This window comes from Dipodomys ordii, unplaced genomic scaffold, assembly GCF_000151885.1.
Source record: "Dipodomys ordii isolate 6190 unplaced genomic scaffold, Dord_2.0 Scaffold3, whole genome shotgun sequence".
Lineage (NCBI taxonomy): Eukaryota > Metazoa > Chordata > Mammalia > Rodentia > Heteromyidae > Dipodomys > Dipodomys ordii.
In genome coordinates, this window is record NW_012267219.1 from 15,096,914 (window position 1) to 15,117,464 (window position 20,551).

A 20,551-nucleotide genomic window follows, 5' to 3' on the forward strand; every position below is an offset into this window, starting at 1 on the left:
AACCCATGCTCAATGGAGGTAGTGGAAGCTGTAGGAGGTGCTGGAACTGTAGGAAGTGATGAGCTATAGAAGAACTCATCATCCTTAAATTCAAATTGCATGTAAGTTTTTTTGGTTGGTCGTGGGACTTGAACTCTGGGTCTGGGCACTGTCCCATAGCTCTTCAGCTCAAGGCGAACGCTCTACCACCTGAGCCAAAGTACCACTTCCAAATTGCAAGTAATTTACTGAAGATAGGATGCTTGTTGGTAAATGTGGACATTACAGATCACTTACCTAGATAATTGAATTATTCTGATACAATTCCAATGTATCCATTGATAAATTAGAGAAGAATGAACAATGTATTACTAAAAGAAGCAAAGATTAAAGAAACAAAGATGCCCTGGTATTTTTGAGGCTGAGATCTCAGGAGTCTGAGATCAGGAAGGTTGTTTGAAACCAAACAAAACAAACAAAAAAATTATGTGAGTCCATCTCAACTAATAGCTGAGCATTGGTGCATGTCTATCATTCCAGCTACATGAGATACTGAGTAAATTGCTATTAGCAGAGCAGGAATTAAAATTATAATTGAAAGATGTGATTCCAGGCCAGGCCAAGCAAAACTGTTCACAAGACCCCATCTTAGTTACAAAAAAAAGTTGGGTATGGTAGTATGCATTTATCATCTCACCAATGATGGGGAGCATAAATGGGAGATCAGGACCAGGCTGAGCTGGGGGGAAAATTAAGACATTATTTCAAAAATAATTACAGCAAATGGGATGGAAGTGTGACTCAAAAAGTAGATTACCTGGGGCTGGGAAGGTGGCTCAGTGGTAGAGTGCTTGCCTTGCATGCTCAAGGCCCCTGGGTTCGATTCCTCAGCGCCACATAAGCAGAAAAAAAAAGCCAGAAGTGGTACTGTGGCTCAAGTGGTAGAACGCTACCCTTGAGCTGAAGAGCTGAAGGACAGCGCCCAGGCCCAGAGTTCAGGCCCCACGACCGGACCCAAAAAAAAAAAGTAGATTACCTGCCTAGCAAGTTTGAGGCCCTGAGTTCAAATCCAAGTACCATTAAGAAACAATAAATAAGGGCAAGAAATGAGGAGAACAATGGAAAAGAAAGAATTATCACAATAACAGTGAGCAAAACCAAGTATGTCACATTAGGAGGATAAGTTTTACATTGATGGTTAATGACACTTTTACTTCAATTTATACTGCCTTCACAGCAAATACTTCATGAATCCCTTGGAATTTTTTACCTCAAATGATAGCTTTACCACTGACCCTAAACAAATAACTTACTAATTTTTGTCCTGTTTCCCTCTACTGAAGAATAGCAGAGATGGGTACCAGTGTGTCTCATGCCTGTGATCCTAGCTACTCAGAAGGCTGAGATATGAGGATGTGGTTTGAAGACAGCCTGAGCAGAAAAGTCTATGGAGTTGTGGCTTAAGTAGTAGAACACCAGCTTTGAGTGGAAAAAGCCAAGCAAGAGCTCTGGACTCTGAGTTTAAAGTCCTACTAGTAAGAAAAAGAAAACAAAGAATACTGGGAGAAAGCCAGGGAAGGGGTGACGTTGTCCAAAAAGAAATGCACTCATTACAGGAATTAGGCAACTGTAACCCCTCCATACAACACCCTTATAATAACAAAAAATTTAAATTATTTTTAAAAGAGTAAATGCACAAGGCTTTTAGAAATAAACACATGCAATGATATGTGAATGTGCTTGACATATAGAAGCCCAATGAGGTTTTAAATTTCTTCCCAAGAACACTTAAAATTATTCTGAGGAAACTTTTCTTTCTTTTTTTGGATCCGGTTGTGGGGCCTGAACTCTAGGCCTGGGAGCTGTCCCTCAGCTCTTCAGCTCAAGGCTAGCACTCTACCACTTGAGCCACAGTGCCACTTCCGGCTTTTTTCATTTTGCTTATGTGGCTGAGGAATCGAACCCAGGGCCTCAGGCATGCAAGGTAAGCTCTCTACCACTGAGCCATCTTCCCAGCCCTGAGGAAACTTTTCTAAGAAAGAATGTGCAGAAAAGTAAAGTTATTAAAGGAAATATGGGATCCTGGAAAGTTTAGTAATGAGTTAGCAGCCAGTTAAAAGAGCTCATTAGCATTTGATAACCTTTGCAGTTGGAAAAGTGCTGTTCTGAAGATTCTATTATTACATGGTCCACAAGTTGCAATTAATAAAATAGGGAAGAATGAAAGCTCAATCAATCAGAAAATTGCCAGTTAGCAGGACAAGGATTAAGAATATAATTGTAATTTGAGAAAACACATCAATAATTAAAAAGTCAAGATGGTCCATGCCCTTAGAAAGTCATGAAGCAAGGAATTTATAATGAAATTCTTGCTTTTATCACTTACAGGAAGGGAAAACTTCACCCTTGAGCATGCCTTGAGTAGGTTTTCTTTAAGAGCACAGGTTACCTATTTTCTTGATCAGGAAAAATTCCTATTCTTCTGTAGACTGGTAGTCTCCCCTACCAGTCATTCATCGAATGCTCTAGGCAATAAAAATGTGTAAATATTTATTCCTTGCCTAGACATAACTAGGCTAGTCTTTTTATCATCTGTATCAAAATCTACAGTATTTCTTGAAATTTCCCCTCACAGTTCCAAAAGACTAAGGGGATTATTTGAAATCTGTTCGACACAACATTCATGGCTACCTATTAGTGTTTGTAACTTTCCTTAAACCAAGTTCCAACAACTATAGTAATAGTTCCTAGGAAAATGGCAGAATTAAGGAGCAGACAGCCAGAGTGATTATAAGACTAATTCCAATAAACTAGACCATCTCCACTTTTCCAAGTCAGGCCCAGCTTATACAGCAATTTTCTCATGGAGGAAAAAATCCCTTGCTGCCTATCAAGTTGCCCAACTATTAAATCTTATGGTAAAAACATCTTAAGACATTCCAGATCTTTCTCCCTAAAGATGGGCCCACTCCCAGTCTATCCAAAGTACATCGCATACTCCTTTAGTTTTTCTTCTTCTTCTTTTTTTTTAATATCCAACACCAAGACTCAAACTTGGGAACCGATGCTTTCACTCACTGATGAGCACTCTACCAACTGAGCCATGCCTCCAACCCCTGAAAATGCATTCCTTTCCTAATGAATTTTCCTATCATTTGTACTCAAATTTGAGAAAAAGACATTCCAGAATTATTAGCAAAAAGAACCTAATAGCATACTAAAAAAGATCATTCACTATGCTCAAGTGTGATTCCTCCCAAGGAAGAAAGAATGATTTGGCATATACAAATTTGTAAATTAGTAAATACAACTTAGTGTCATACGTCAACAGAATGAAGTAATATATATGATCACTCATACAACAGAAAAGGAGTTAGATAAAATCCAATATCCTTCGTGATAAAAGTGTTAATTAGTTCATAATAGAAGAAATTTACCATAATATTGCAAAGTATAAATAATAAGCCAACAGTTCCCATTATACTGAATGGGGAAAGCTGAAAGCTTTGTCTCTTAGATTTAGAGCAAGGATGCCTATTCTACCACTTTTATGCAACATAGCACTGGATGTTCTAGCCAGAGCAATCAGGCAAGAAAAAGAAAGGGCATCTAATTTGGAAAACATGAAGGTCATCTTGCCACCGTTTACTGATGACATGATCAAAGACTTTAACTCCAAAACTATCAGAACTGATAAATGAATTAGCAAAATAGTAGGATTTCTATATGCTAATAGAGAATTATCTGAAATAGAAATCACAACAACAATTCCATTTATGATAGCAACTAAACCGCTCTAAGAATAAATTTAATAAAGAAGGCAAAAGATCTTTAGAATGCAATTATGAAACACTAATAAAACAAACTGAAGGGAACACAAATAAAAAGACATCTTGTGTTCATGGGCTGGAAATAGTTATTTAAAAATTTTCCAGACCATGGATGAAGTAGTAGATTGCCTGCCTATCAAGCACAAGGCTGCAAATTTAAATTGCACTACTGTCATAGAGAGAGGGAGAGAGAGAAGAGGGAAGAAAGGAAGAAAGAGAAACAGTGGAATACAGAATATAAGACATAAAAAGGTGAAAAGATTTGCAAACATTAGACACTGAAACTTAATGTAACTATGTTAATACCAAAGTAAATAACTTTTAAGTGGTATATAGTACTAATAGTAGTAATAATAATAGTCTCAAATGTTCAATTGATCAAGAAAGAACAATTCCAAGCTTTTATAATCTAAACCTTAGTTGATAGAAGTAGAGAGGATTAAACTCTAGCTCAACATTAAAATAGTGGCCGGGTCTAGTGCCTCACACCTATAATCCTAGCTACTCAGAAGGTTGAGATCTGAGGATTATAGTTCAAAGTTAGTCTAGGCAAGAACGACTGTGAGAATCTTATCAGCAGTTAAACACCAAAAATCCGGAAGTGGTAGAGAGCTAGCCTTGAGCACAAAAGCTCAGGGACAGTGATGAAGACCCTGAGTTCCAGCTCCAAGATTGGCATAAAAAAAGATAAATAATGAAATCAGAATAGCAATCCACTGAACCTAGTCAATCCTTAAAAAAAAAAAAAGATAAGAAAATTTAGAATAGCTGTGAACTCAGACCTTCTGGTCCAGGGGGGAGCTCTGTTATAGAGCAATCATGTTGCTTCAAACTTCTACAGCCCAGGTGTTGGAGTATACATTGGAGCCCTGCCCATTCCTATGCGCTTCCCTGGGATGTAATGAACACAGGGCCAGCAGTTCAGGCCCCAACCACTTCCTGGAATGCTTGCCTTCCAGCATTGATTAGCATTATACACCCAAGAGATGGCTAAAATAAAGGAGTGAAGAAGAAAAACATAGCACAGTAAGAAATCCTGCACATTGTGAGTGGGAGTATAATTAAAGACAGCTAGGAGACATTCTGGTTTTATCTATTAAAGATAAAGATATATACACCCTGTGATCCACTAAGTTGTCTCACAGATGTAGGCAGTCTGTACATATGCATCATCTTCATGTACAAGATTGTTCACAGCCATGTTATCCATAATTTTTCAAAACTGAGAATTCTCAAAGTTTTTCTTCAGGGTGAGTATAGAAACTGAGAATACTTACACGATGGAGCAATAGAGATCAACTAAAATTAACAAAGTGTGTTACATGCAAAAATGTAAATAACCTCATAAATATCTCCCCAATACAATTTTTCGTGAATATGATATATGAGAATGCATGATCCCATTTGAAAACATTTAGAAATGGTGTTAAAACTCTAAAATGAAGCAAAGAAGTGACACAAGAAATCAGGACAATGGAGCAGCCACAGTGGTAGCAGGTAATAATTGGGGAGTAAAGGGATCCTGGAGATATTGACAATGCTCTATTTTTTAACCTGAGTATTGACTATAATCACCTCATAATTTATTAGGCTGTACATTTTTAGTGGTTTTGTGTTTTGTTTTGTTTCTGCATATAAATTTTTATTATTTTGAAATGTTTAGAATAAGACCTTTTGTGAAAATTTGTCTTACTGATGTGATCTACATTGAATATTATGTCAATTAAGAGTTAAGAGAGTCGGGCACAAGTGGCTCACACCTGTAGTCCTGGCTACTCAGGAGGCTAAGATCTGAGATCTGATTATCTGGGTTTGAAGCCAGGCCAGACAGGAAAAGCTGGAAGTAGAGCTGTGGCCCAAGTAGTAAGAGTTCTAGCCTTGAGCCAAAAAAAGCTCTAGGACAGCACCTAGACCCAGAGTTCAAGCACCAGGACAGGCAAAAAAGAAGAAAGGAAGAGGAGGAGGAAGAGGAAGGAGAGGAGGAAGAGGAGGAGGGGGAGGGGGAAGAAGAAAGTTAAGATAGAATTAAAACTACTTAAAGCTATTTTTTAAAAATTTAAGTTAAGGTAAATCTCTTCTAAATAAAGATGCTTGTATAACATTGGATTTTCAATTTCACTCCCAAGTAATTTACTAAAGTAAATAATAACTGATACAAGAACATTTACAGCAATTTTCTTTATAACTGTGACTAACTAAAAAACAACACAAAAAGTATAGAAACATAATTTACATTATGCCTACATGTAAACAAATGAATAATTTGTAGTGTATTATGCAAAGAAATATTATACAGCAATATAACAGCTTGACTTACCAATTCACCCAACCACATGAATGATTTTCAGGGATAAGCTAAACATTTGCAGATTTCCTATAAATATTCCCTCTGTAGTTGTCAAAAACTCATTAACTTCTTATATTCACATTTCAACAACTTAAATCATGAAAAGGCATATAATTAAGACAATAGTATACAAGTTTTGAAACAAACTTTTAGTAAGCTTTGTAATTTATTAACATAAAATTCTAGAAAACTAATATAAAATACTAGAAAATGTTAAGGCTAGCCATCTTGAGGGATGGTGGATGGTTTACTGAGAGGGTGTGGATTTTTCAGTTATACACATACAAAGGGCATCTTCCCTAGGAAAAGGTAATTTTACATGGATAATCTTATGTCCTCATATGAATGACAGAAAGCAAGAAAGAAAACCATGCTCAGCTCTATTTATATAACCTAAGCTCACCTTCCAAAAAAGGTTGTTGTATTGTTTTACTTCCTGGAGAGGAAGTTGGAATATGAATAAAGAATGATATTGTTGGGGGTTTTTGTTGTTGTTTTTGTTCTGGGAGTACTATGGTCAGATACACTTCAGCCAGTAGATAACAATGGACCTTGCTCATAATCCTTTAGAGGCCAACAGAACAGGATTGACAGATACACAGAATACCTCTGAACACCTGTGTAGACATATCTTGGGGCCCACAGGTCTATTCAGGTCTACCTTTTGGAAAATTTAAGAAATTGACCCTTCTATCTCTTTCAAGGTTAAGAAAATTTAATTTCATATGTTAAAATAGAATAGCTACTACTTTTAGAGCTTTTAACTTACACCTAGAATTATCTCCCTTGAGTTTCCTAAATATTATGGAGTAAGGTTATCATTTTTTGTCCACTTTGTTAAAATTTTAAGAAAAAATGAAGTTCCAATAGTTTGAATACATTGACTAATTAAGGCTAGAATCTGTCCAAAGTAGAAAATCTGACTCCAGAGTACACAATACTCATCATTGGGAAGGAAATGTATTGATTTAATGTAGACAGCTAGAGGAGAAATATTGGCAAAGAATGACTAGCCCACCTTTCTAGTCTTAGCCAGCAAGCTAACAGAGGCAACACCTGGTCAAGTTATATAACATATCTAGATAGTGATAAGCACTGAAAATCCAAGGGAGACATGCTGTTGTCATAGGACTCAAAATCAAAAGGCTCAATTAAGATCACTGCATTGTATTTGAAATGAACTCCAAGAAATGGAAACAAGAGGCTTTTTTTATAGTACTGGTTGCAGTTTCACCCTGTCTATTTATTCCCTTTTGTCACTATTTTTTTATTTCTGTGTCCTTTGTCTTGGATATAAGTTTATTTAATTTGGGGAAGGAAAGGAAGCATGGAAACAGAGTCAAAGCATGAACCAATTCATCAGTGATACTTACTAGACACTATGTTGGAAACTAACTGTACAACTGGGGGTAGTAGTCAGGAGGGGAAAAACTTGGAGAAAACGAGGGAGGGGATGGCACTGTTCAAAAAGAAATGTACTCATTACCTGCCTTATGTAACTGTAACCTCTCTGAACATCACCTTTACAATAAAATTTAATTAAAAAATTAGCAGTATTTTTTTTAGAAAGAGAAGGAAAATAGAGTCAGAGGCAAAGAGTAAAAGATTTTTAATAGGCTCAGCAACTGGGGACACTTCCTCCTCTCGGCTCACCTGGCCCAGCTTTTAAAATGTCTACTGCTCATGAAATTCTCTGCAAGCTCAGCTTGGAGGGTGATCACTCCATGCTCTCAAGTGCCTATGGGTCAGTCAAGGCCTATACCAACTTCTTTTCTGAGAGAGATGCTGTGAACATAGAAACAGCTATCAAGACCAAAAGCGTGGATTAGTTTGCCATCGTGAACATGCTGACAAACTGCAGCAATGAACAGAGGCAGGACATTGCCTTTGCCTACCACAGAAGGACCAAAAGGAACTTCTGTCCACGCTGAAGTCTGCTTTATCTGGTCACCTGGAGACAGTGATTCTGGGCTTGTTGAAGTCACCTACCTGTTCAGTATGATGCTTCCGAGCTAAAAGCTTCCATGAAGGGTCTGGGAACGGATGAGGACTCCCTCATTGAAATCATCTACTCCAGAACCAACCAGGAGCTTCAGAAAATTAACAGAGTCTACAAGGAAATGTACAAGATGGGCCTGGAGAAAGACATTATTTCCAACACATCTGGAGCTTCCGCAAGCTGATGGTCTCCCTCGCCAAGGGCAGAAGAGCTGAAGATGGTTGTTATTGATTATGAACTGATTGACCAGGATGCCCAGGATCTTTATGAGTGAAGAGGAAAGGATCAGCATCATGATTGAGAGGAGCGTGTGCCACCTGCAGAAAGTATTTGAGAGGTACAAGAGCTACAGTCCATATGACATGTTGGAGAACATCAAGAAAAAAGTCATTTCCTAACAAATGGAGCAATGTCATTCTTTCTGATAGAGGCATAGAATTCCATTGTGTGTGTGTGTGTGTGTGTGTGTGTGTGTGTGTGTGTGTATCACATTTTCTTCATCCATTCATCTACTGAGGGGCATCTGGGTTGGTTCCCTATCTTAGCTATAGTAAATAATGCTGCAATAAACACAGTTGTGCTGGTAGCTTTAGTATGGTCTTGTTTGTGATCATTTGTGTAAATGCCCAAAAGTGGGATTGCTGGGTCATAGGGGAGCTCTATGTGGAGACTTTTGAGGAAACTCCATACTGCTTTCCAAAGTGGTTGAACAAGTTTACATTCCCACCAACAACGCAGTAGGGTTCCCTTCCGTCCACATCCCTCCAGCATCTGTTGTTATTAGAGTTCTTGATTTTTGCCATTCTAACTGGAGTGAGGTGGTATCTCAGTGTTGCTTTGATTTGCATTTCTCTTATGAATGGGTCAAGAAAATGTGGTATATATATACATAATGCAATTCTATGCCTCCATCAGAAACAATGACATTGCCCCATTTGTTAGGAAATGTAAAGACTTGGAAAAAATTGTATTAAGTGAAGTAAGCCAGGCCCAAAGAAACATAGGTTCCATAGTTTCTCTTATTTGCAATAATTAGTATATGTCTGAGACAAGCAGAAATGGTCAGATAAGTTGATGTTAGGCGAAATGAACACCAAGATAAGGACTCAAACGTTTTTTCTTTCTTGCTATTGTTTCTAACATATTTATAAGATGGTTTCTTTCTTGCTTTGTATGTCCTTCCCCCATGGTATAACCCATTTTCACTGTATTTGATATTGGTATGATTTGTGGAGGCGAAGGGAAAAAAACAAATTGTTTAAATAGGGATACAGGGGGACCCATTGCAACAATGAGATGTACAAGACACTATGTCGGAAAACGAACTTTACAACTTTGGCCAAGGAGGAGGAATGGGGGAGGGGGAGAGAGGAGATGGGAAGGGATGGGAAGGGGAAACAAAGGAGGAGGCAACAATGCTTGATAAGAAATGTACTCATTACGTTGCCCATGTAATTGTAACCCCTCTGTATGGTGTTTTCACAATTAAAAGAGAGAGATAGAGAGAAAGAGAGAGAGAAAGTCAAAGGAGACATGGAAAATGCTTCCCTGAACCTCGTCCGGTGCATTCAGAACAAGCCTCTGTATTTTGAGGATCGCCTTTATGACTCCATGAAGGGCAAGGGGACTCGAGATAAGGTTCTGATTCGAATCATGGTCTCCCACAGTAAAGTGGACGTGTTGAAAATTAGGTCTGAATTCAAGAGGAAGTACAGCAAATTTCTGAACTACTACATCCAGCAAGACACCACGGGTGACTACCAGAAGGAGCTGCTGTACCTGTGTGGTGGAGATGACTGAGTCACCATGTGGCTGGAGCATCCTGACACAAAGCTGCCTGTGCACTCACCTAACATTTTAGAGAATCCGCTTGCAACTTACAGACCCCAGAGCCCCACCCCTGTGAGGTCCTGGTTAGCATTGTCACTCCCTACTGCTTTAGCTGCCTTAAGCAATGCCTGGCTTTCTCTTCAGTCTGTCCTTTACGCCAAAGAAATGAACATTCTAAAGAGTTGGAAGTGAAATCAATGATGTGAAACACTTTGCCTCCTGTGTATTGTGTCATGAATAAACTGAGTTTTTACTTTAGAAACAACAACAACAAAAGATTTTAATATTATCTTTTATTTTAGAACATTGATATTTTTGCCCCAGCTTTCATGAAGAGATTAATGTGTACACTGTTGCATAGTTTTGCATCAGTCATAAATCGTTAGAATTTAAATGTCTTGGAATATGAGCTAGAATCATTCATTTGGCCAGTTTTTTTAATTAATTTTTTAACCAATTCAGTCACATTTGTCCCTTAACCCTGAGACAAAGGAACTAGTGATAGCAGTAAATACACATGTGTATATAAGTGCTTATATTGACATAATTTAAATGTATATTTCTATCTTATCAAAATATAGATTCAGAACGAGGTCAGAGGAACAGACCCCATTAAAACTATTGCCATCAAACATAACGTAACAAGATCCTGGGGGTAAATCTTACAAGAAAAAAAATATTGTAAAAAGAAATTCTTTGTTTAGCAGATTGAGATTGTTTTCACCCCACGTAATCAAGTATATCAACAGTATTCTAAGGAGGACAATGGCATCATTACCAACATGACCTTGGGAAAGTCATTACAATTTTTATCTTAAGACAAAGGGAGTTGATACCAAGCTCTGACTCTGACTCTGAATCCTCCCTCAGTTCATGTAGTTCTCGCCCATGGTGACAAAGTGGGATTGAGAACAATGGAAGATGTTTGTGTACATGTCCTGAGACTGCTCATTCTAGCTCCCAGTTCTGCACAGAAACACCCATAAAAATAGTAGAGGTGGAAGTAAGTGAGGCATCTTGCACCTGGAGCAGTTCACCCCTAGCATTGCCTCTGGTCTTTGAAGCCCTTAGATTATATTCCACAGCTCTGCAAAGCTGGAACTGTTAGGATAAATCATATTTTTTTTAAAGTCTCAGTTGAGTAGCAATAGCAAAGGCATCTGGGTAATGCTGACAGGAAGCCTCCAGCTGATTGGAAATAAATGGGCCCTGTGTCCAGCAACAGCTGCAACAACAGCGGGCTGGGCCTGGTTACGTGGACAAGCACAGAGCTCGCTGGGCTGGGGCCTGGAATTTCCCCAAATGAAATCGGAGAACTGTTTAGGTTGACCTGCTCTCTCTCAGCACAGTTGACCCTTAAGAATGAAGAGATGACACATCCCGAAGTACACTAAACTTTTAGAACAGCAGCTCAAGACAAGAAAGAAAAAGAAAAACAAAACTTGGAAAATGCATGGGAGTCCTCTTACAATGCTGGAAGAATAAGTTGGTTGACTTGATTGCCTTCTGTTTGGGAACTAAACAAAGAGGTTATTTAAGAGTCCTATATGCTGGGGCTGCTGTGGAATGCAATTTCCAGAAAAGAAAAAGAAAAAAGATTTATCTGTCCATTCTGAACAGGCCTTCCTACATTGCAAGACCCACTTCCACATGGCAGCCCGGGTTACAGTGACATAAAACAAAACACCAGCAACTGTATTTAGAAAGGCTGATCTAAAAAAAAAAATGCAGTGGGGAGAAAGATTGAAATGTTTCAAGATACACAAGGAAATATCGTATAAATGATGATGGGGAAGGTAGCTTTTTAAAAAATAACATGACAATCTCTTTAATAATGTTTTCCAGAGGATTAGAGACGTTTCTGAAGCATGTAACTTTAGTCTCCTCCTAGGTGAATGTCTAAAGGTCCATCTTTAAAGTAGGTTTCCCTTCGGGGGGAAGGGAAGCTGTTCTGAGATGCAGCCCTCAGATTACCCACTTCCATCCAGTGTATTATTAATGGAATTTAGTAAGGTAGAATAGAGTCATACCTAGAAATAGGTCTCTAGGTCTCTTGGATAAGACTCCTAGCTGCTATACTATTATAACCCTTGATCAGCCCTGTTGGATTCTATTATACTTTAGATAGATAGACAGACAGACAGATAGATAGATAGATAGATAGATAGATAGATAGATAGATAGATAGATAGATAGATAGATAGATAGATAGATAGATACCATAATTTTAGAAGTATGAAAAAATAGATTTCCAAGAGGACAATCTGGTGGGAAGTGCATTAAAATGGAATTCACTGGAATTATTCTGTTGGAAGAAATCTTCAAAGCCATTTTACCTTTGGTTTTTATGTTGGCCTAAGGACCTACATTCTTTGTAATAAAATGTTTAGTCAGTAGATATTGGAGATAACACTGATTCTGTCTCATAAATACAACGTCTACAGACGTATAATTTTAATAAACTTTTTTATAGAACTGGAGATTGAACTAAGGCCCAGCACTGGCTAGGTAGGTGCTCTACTATTTGAACCACGCCTCTAGCCTCGCTTAATAAACTTTTACACAGCTATCCTTATCAGGCTTCTAATAGTTATAATACCAAATCTGTACTCAGTTCTTAATTTTCATCTTATCAGTAGTATTTAGCACAGCTGATATGATGACTTTCTATTGTTTTTCTTTTTTTTCTGGTTGACTGTACTTGGGAGTAAATTCAGGTTTGAATTTACTAACAAGCGCCCTATCACTTTTTCCCCTCCCTTTATCATGTGTGGATATTGAGTATTATGACTATGTTCAAGCACTGTCTTCCTTTCCTATTCATCTGGTCTCCTCCTACTCACCCCCTGGACCCATTCAAGATACATTGCAGCTTCCTGATATTTATTTGTTGAACTGTATGCAATTATTCAAAAGGTTTACACCATAGTATTCTACTCCTGCATATTCTATACTTTAGATAGCTTGACTGTGTATGTATATACATAGGTGCCTGTGGATTTACAGAAGAGATTGTATTTAGAGTGTAAGATCCACATATGAGAGAACGAAGGGAGCTTTTATCTTTACAAAGTGCTCAGAGGATGAACAAGGACTTGTTTTTATTTATTTATTTTTATTTGTTTATTTATTTATTTTTGTTGGTTATGGGACCTGAACTCTGGGCCTGGGCACTGTCCCTGAGCTCTTCAGCTCAAGGTTAGCACTCTACCACTTGAGCCATAGCGCCACTTCTGGCTTTTTCTGCTTAATGTGGTGCTGAGGAATCAAACGCAGAGCCTCATGCATGCAAGGCAAGCACTCTACCACTGAGCCACCTTCCCAGCCCTGCTATTTTTTTTTTTTAAAGAGCTAGGTATAAGCCGGGTGCTGGTGGCTCACACCTGTAATCTTAGCTACTCAGGAGGCTGAGATCTGAGGATCGAGGTTCAAAGCTAGCCCGGGCAGGAGAGACCATGAGACTCCTATCTCCAATAAACCACCAGAAAACCGGAAGTGGGTAGCTCAAGTGGTAGAGCGCTTGCCTTGAGCTGAAGAGCTGAGGGACAGCGCCCAGGCCCAGAGTTCAAGCCCCACGGCCGAACAAAAAAAAAAAAAGAGCTAGGTATAGCTCTAGTCTAGTTGGATGTTGCCTAGATTGTAAATGCCTGTTCTCTAGTTCCTATACTAATACAAAGAAGCCAAGAGGTGACTCCCAACATAGAAGGGTACATAAAAATAAGACAGGACAAGTTTTCCAGAAAACCGCCATGTGCAGTATGGCAAATATTATACAAAACTGGTTTCCATTTAGAAAACAGGAAGAACTAGGAAAGTAACACAACCCCCTGTACAAGATTTCACTTCAAGAACAAAAGCAGCTCTGTCTGGCAGTTTATTTCCAGGTGATTATGATTATACCGACTCATTCTTTTACCCTGAAATCAGGGCTGGTCTCTAAATAAGACAACGGGCCTTCTTGGTTAGATTTCTTGGCAGTAAGGCTAGAAGAAACCTGAATCCTTTTTCACACCCAAGTCATCTGAGGCTGGTGTTTTTAAACTTGCAAAATAAGTACTAGTTACCTGCTGTGGAAATTGGGATTGATACCTTTCAGTCCTACAGCCCAAAGCACATGGCCCTTGCTTCCTGCATTCCCTTCTTAATTATATATTTACACATGTATATTTATAGTCAAGAGTTGATTTCTACTTCTTCCAGGGAGCCTGGTTATCTAGTTAAGCATCACAAATGCTAATAGAACTGCCCATCCTGTCTGCCTGACCTGCAGCATGGATGTACTTGGCAGTCCAGCTCTTTTTTAACTATGCTGTACTTCTAGACAAGAAAGGGTAATAGCTAGTAATACTGGGAAGAGTCCCCAGCTCCATATGTACTTCCAAAGGGAGCAAGAGCCTCTGATCTGCCAACAGTTCAGTCCAGCTATGCCTCAAAATATCTCAAAGTACAGGGAAATATGCGTGTCGACATTAAACACCCTGTCCAGTGGAATTAGTTATCACCTTATTAAAGAAATGCATGTTGGTTTAGTTCTTGGCGTATCTACATCTGCTAAACAGTTCCTTGCTCACATGCTCTGTGCTAAAGGTCAGTTGGACACATTTATTTATTCATCGCAGATCATGGTGTGGCATTCACTTTAATTACAGAGAAATAAGTGATGGCCAGAGACAAGGCCATGGTGTGCTGCCCCATGTAAAATAAAGGGCAAACCCCTCTTCTGGGAAAGTGGAAATTGAAGTGAGTCCCATCACTAATTGAGTCAAATCAACCACTACAGCTGAATAATCTGTTTACAAGAAAACCTTGCTCTTCCAGCCCTGTGGAGGAAGACATGCAGTGTGCCTGTGGCATGTACAACACAGCTTTATTTCACTAGGGAAAGAGAAAGGTATTTTTTGCAATACTAAATATACAGAACCTCACTTTGAAATGATCAGAGAGTAGACTGCTGCATATTCCCCTCCTCCTCCCAAGGAAAAACAAGCTGGTGAATGGAGACAAGGCTTCTTTCCCCTACTTCTTTTGCCTGGTTAACAAAAATAAGAGTGTTAAGGTTGGTGCTTGAAAAATACAACTGGAAACAAAGGAGATAAAAGCTGGATTATAGGTTCTCGTATTTTTCCTGATTCCCATGTAGCAGTTATTTTGTCCTCATGCACCAGTTCTTTTCCAAATGCTCACTGTTAAATTAGGTAGATAAATATCATAAAATAGCCAGGAAAGGCACAATTAGTTTTTTACTTAACACCAATGATCTAAGTCCAGAATAATGATATTATTATTATCTCAGTTCTTTTTAAATAGATACAAGATCCCTTACAGCTGTAGCCTTCCTATATTAAGGTTTTACTGGAACTTTGCAATTTCTCTCTAGTGTCATTTATACTTCCTGACTCAATAGCTTTACCTTGAAACTGGGCAAGTTCTCAAGGAGATAATAAATCAAAGTCAAGTTGAATGGCTTTTCAAAGTTTTTTTTAGTGCCCTTTTCTAACCAAAGAACATTTGTTTACCTTGACTCATAGTTCCAGGAGCTTTAGCTACTACTGCTGCTAATACTGAATAACTCCTTTTCAAATTGCTGAAATGTTAAACAAATACCATCTATAATTAACTGAAAATTATCAAATGCCAGATTTGTAAGTATTTGATGCCTATCTTTTTTTTTTACTTTCTTCTGATTGTACATACTGACAAGTAGAAAAATCAAAGATCAGCATCATGCCTTTTAATATATCTACAATGAGTCTTGGTTACCTAGACTGTGAGTTGTTCTAGTTGGTAGGATAAAGGAATGAGTGGGAGCCTCAAGAGTCTGTTTTTCTACTTATTGGTTGAGGGGCCTTCATTTTTTTTCTCCAAATATTTCTTTACTGAGATTGACTAAATTTCACAATACTGTGGCATAGTTATACTTAGCTGAAGTCACAAACACATTTTAACCTTCACAATGATAATTATCATTACCTTAATCTACAAAGCTTCTGAACTCTACGAAGTTTAACAATAAAGCGGTTTCTTGCAAATGGGATGACATGTATATTTCTTTCCTTTGGCTTAGTATCAGCCTTCATTTTTTAACCTTAATTTTCTACACTTAGAAGATGAAAGTAATCTACTTTATGAAATATGAAAGACATAATTGACACATAATAAATAGTGATTACAAATTCATGGTTATTACAAAGCTATGTTTCACCTCTCCCTGTGGATTCTGGGTATCCTTTGGCATAGAAAATGCCCACTGGCTGTTCTTTACTTTCAATATCATTTCTTTTCACCGCAGTCCCAAGATAATGGAGATCAGGGTGGTGATAATGTGATAATGATGATTCTGATTTCACACACACACACACACACACACACACACACACCAAGTTATCAGAGAAGTTATCCAGCTATAAGTGGTTAGAATAAAATCACTGGGTTCAGCTTGCTTAATAATCTTAGCACTATTAAAAATGGGAGACAAGTAGAGATGCTTTTTAAAAAAAATAATAGAGCTGGGCATGGGTGGCTCACACCTCTAATCTTAGATACTTAGGAGGCTGAGATCTGAGGATGAAGGGTTGTGAACTCAGCTCTGGGAGATAAGTCTATGAGATTCTTTTCTCCAATTAACCAGGGAAAAAAGCTGGAACTGAAGGTATGGCTCAAGTAGAGTAGCAGTTGAGCAAGAAAGAGCAAAATGAAGGCTGAAAGCACAAAGTCCTGAGTTCAAGTCCTGGTAATAGCAAAAAAGGAGGAGGAGGAAGGAGAAGAAAAAAGAGAGAGAGAAGAAAGGAAGGAAGGAGGGAAAAAAGGAAGGAAAGAAAGAAAGAAAGAAGGAAGGAAAGAGAGAAAGAGAAAGAAAAAAGAGAAGGAGGGAGGGAGAAAAGGAGGGAGGGAGGGAGAAAAAGAAAGAAGAAAAAAGACTAATGGGAGTGCTGGGAAGGTGGCTCAATGGTAGGGTGCTTGCCTTGAATGCCTGAGGCCCTGGGTTTGATTCCTTAGCACCACATAAACAGAAAAAGGCAGAAATGACACTGTGGCTCAAGTGGTAGAGCACCTGCCTTGAGCTGAAGAACTCATAGGCAGTGCCCAGGTGCAGGCCCAGAGTTCAAGCTCCACACCGCAAAAAAAAAAAAAAAAGACTAATGGGGAGGTGAGTTTGATCAAAGTACAATATATACATGCGTAGATATAGCTCAGTGAAATTCCTTTGTACAGCTAACTTACAATAATAAAATCATGATACTTCTTTTAAATTTATATTTTATTGTAAATGTGATGTACGGAGGGGTTACAGTTACATAGGAGAGGTAATAAGTACATTTCTTTTTGAACAATATCACTTCTTCATTTTTTTCCCAGAGTTTTCCCTCCTGACCCCCCTCCTACTCCACAAGTATAGTTCATTTTCAACATAGTGTCTAGTGAATATCACTGCTGAATTCATTCAACCTTTGTACTTCTTGTAAGTTTGCTAGTAGTAAGTCCTCTGAGCTGCTGAAACTTACAATCAGAGGATTGATTAATACAGTGTCCATTTATGAAAATGCACTGAAAGAAAATAAAATTTGCCTTTCTTTTCCTATTGGACCATCGTCAACTTAAAGACACACACACACACACACACACACACACACACACACACACACCAAAACAAACAACTAAGAGTTTAGTTTTAAAGATTTCCACCCCCCCCCACGTTGGTCACAAACCCTTAAGGGCAGTATTGATTTATTGTAAATCCACCATCCACCAAGGAGAGTACATGTCTGTTCTCTGAATAAATAACCTACACAGAGGTTGTTGAGGGGAATGATAATACAAATGGATTTTAAAATCTTACTAGATGCAAAGGTGGGGTATAGTTCAGTGGTAGAACACCTGCCATGCATGTATTGGGCCCTGGATTTGATCTCTATCACACACACACACACACACACACACACACACACACACACACACACCAACTACTAAATTCAGTTACTTTTTAAGCATTTTTTATTTTGTCTGTGTCTAAAATAAAGCAATTACTATATACATAACATATTTTACTGTGAAATGTATATACTCAGAAAATAGGAATCTGGACATGATTGAGTCTATCTTTATTCAATTTTGAAAGTCATGATCACTGACATTGTCAAATGTTCTGCATTCTAACTCACTGTTTTGTAAGATAGAGTTTAGCAGTAAAGAATTCTGAGGGTAAGCAGGCACCTGTGGCTCACGCCTGTAATCCTAATTACTCAGGAGGCTGAGATCTGAGGCTCGAAGTTCCCTTGCTATTAAGGGAAACCATACAGTCTTAAGGGACCTATACAGTCTTAAATGTGATGCTTTTTAAAATAAGGTCGGGCACAGAATAAGCTCTTGGTTTGTGTTTTCTGTCTGACCCTCTTTCTGGAAGCAAATTTAATCATGTTACACAGTCTGAGTAGTCATTCTGACTTCCAAATGCTATATTGAACTGGTCCTGGAACTCACTTCTGAATCCTGTTTCCTCTTACTACATTCATTTTATTCACTACCCCATCCATACATACAACACAACTCTCCTGGAGGGCTGGAAGACTCACGCATGCACACTGTCATCCCCCACACAACTGAATTCCAAGCACACCTAACAATGTTGGCACCATATTGATTTTAAAATAAATATATTGTGCTCTGTCAAATGCCTTTTTGAAACGGAATTTCTTTCTTCATCATCCATTTTTTGGTAGTTTTATTCCCTGTGCAAATGTTTTTCCCCAATGAAAAAAAAGACAATAATATAATGACTTTTATTAAATATTTACTGACTTCCATGCACTCAACCCAGCATGAAAAATGCATTATCTTAATTAAACTCTAGGAAATAAACACTATTATTACTCCTATTTTACAAGAAGCTCAGAGAGGTGAAGGTACTTGTTCAAGGTGACACAGCTAGTTTAAACAGAGAGCAAAGCTAGGACCCTGAGTTATTCTTGCTGTGATAGGCAAATTCCTGGATGAGGCTGGGGGCTTGGCACAGAATCATTTCCCATCAACGATGGGAACAAATAGAAACTTATCTCTGAAAACACGCTTTTTCTGCATGCACTCAGACAAAATCTCCACACAGGGAAATTGAGGCTGAGGTCCACTGTTTTGAGCTGCTAAAATAACATTCTATGGTAAAAATGGGACTGTCTTCCAGTTCATTGCTTTCACTCATGTCATTGTGAATAATAAGTTCCAATACGGGCCAGCCTATCAGTCTAACCCAGAGTAATTCTATGGAATCCTGCCATGCGTAAGACCCTGAATTTCTAGCAATGTTTATGGTTCAATATTAATTAAGTTGAATGATACATGAAGATTTGGCTTTGCAAGGAGCTTGACTATCTAATGGCTGCAGGGTTCCATAAGATTAGGTCTCTGAGTTGTTGGGATAATTAATTCGACTGGCAGTGAAAGAGAAGCCCATGGGATTTGCAAATGAGAAGTGAGATTTAACCACATCCCAGTTTCTGTGGCAACAGTGGCTTCAATGACAAGCATGGAATTACCAAACTACTGTCCCCCCTTGTCTAGCCTTGAGCATTTCCAGCTCACTCAAAGAAGAATTATTTAGACACATCCAAGACTGCTTATTGTACAGGCCTAGAGAATTTTCAAAAACACAAGGTAGCATCTAATTAAAGGGGTATCCTAGAACCCCTGAAGCAATGAGACTGACAGAGAGGCACTAGAGAAAATGAAGCATGGCAGTGCATACCTGGAGTAGGGTCAGTACTTGTGAGGCAGTGGCAGGAGAATAAACGATTGTGAGCACCGCTTTGGCTACATTGTCCAGTAGCCCTTGCTGAGCACATGCAAGGCTATGAGGTACATAGCATTAGTCAGGCCTTTAGGCATCCATCTTGTGGCCAAACTCACGAGAGTCTGATGTAATAAGTCAGACTACAGATTTATGTTGGAAGTTGTTTGCTAGTAGTAGTTGCTGCTTTCTGATGGTCATAAATACTCAAACCTCCAAATTATACATCAACACGCTTGAATCAAAACCAAAACACTTGAACAATCTTGAGATGTGAGAGTTCCACCCTGCTAAGAAAGAAAGAAATTGTATTTCTCTAAAGAAACACTGGGGCCCAAAAGCTAAACTTATATTTCTCTAATTGTATTTCTGTGGCACTGACGCTAAGGGATTAGGATGTAGATGAAACAGAGATTAGGTTCAAATGTCATCTGCCATCTGTATTGACCTTAGGAAAACTTGCCAGAGCTTCATTCACTCTTCTGAATGTTGCATAAAGGGGGTGTGGGAAGAAAATTCACATGCAGCATTTAGTATAATGGTTAACACACACGAAGTCATCAATAAACATTCTGTATTATTACATTCTCATACAAAGAATTGCTGTCAGTTTTCTGGTTATATGACTTGGTTAAGATACTTAAAGAGGTGGGGACCAAGATGGCGACGGGGCAGTAGGGAAACGCCACAGCTCTCTCCAACCAAAAAGAGAGTTCGAGTTCCAACGCTTAATCTCCCCAAGAGACCGACAACAACAAAAAGACGAACACTCAGAGAAAAACCAGAGG

The 20,551-nt window shown here is 38.5% G+C and overlaps 1 pseudogene; it reads left to right on the top strand.

Annotated features, from left to right (window-relative positions):
* The first annotated feature begins 7,803 nt into the window (after positions 1-7,803).
* Positions 7,804-10,016, top strand: LOC105988755 (annotated as a pseudogene).
* The last annotated feature ends 10,535 nt before the right edge of the window (positions 10,017-20,551 follow it).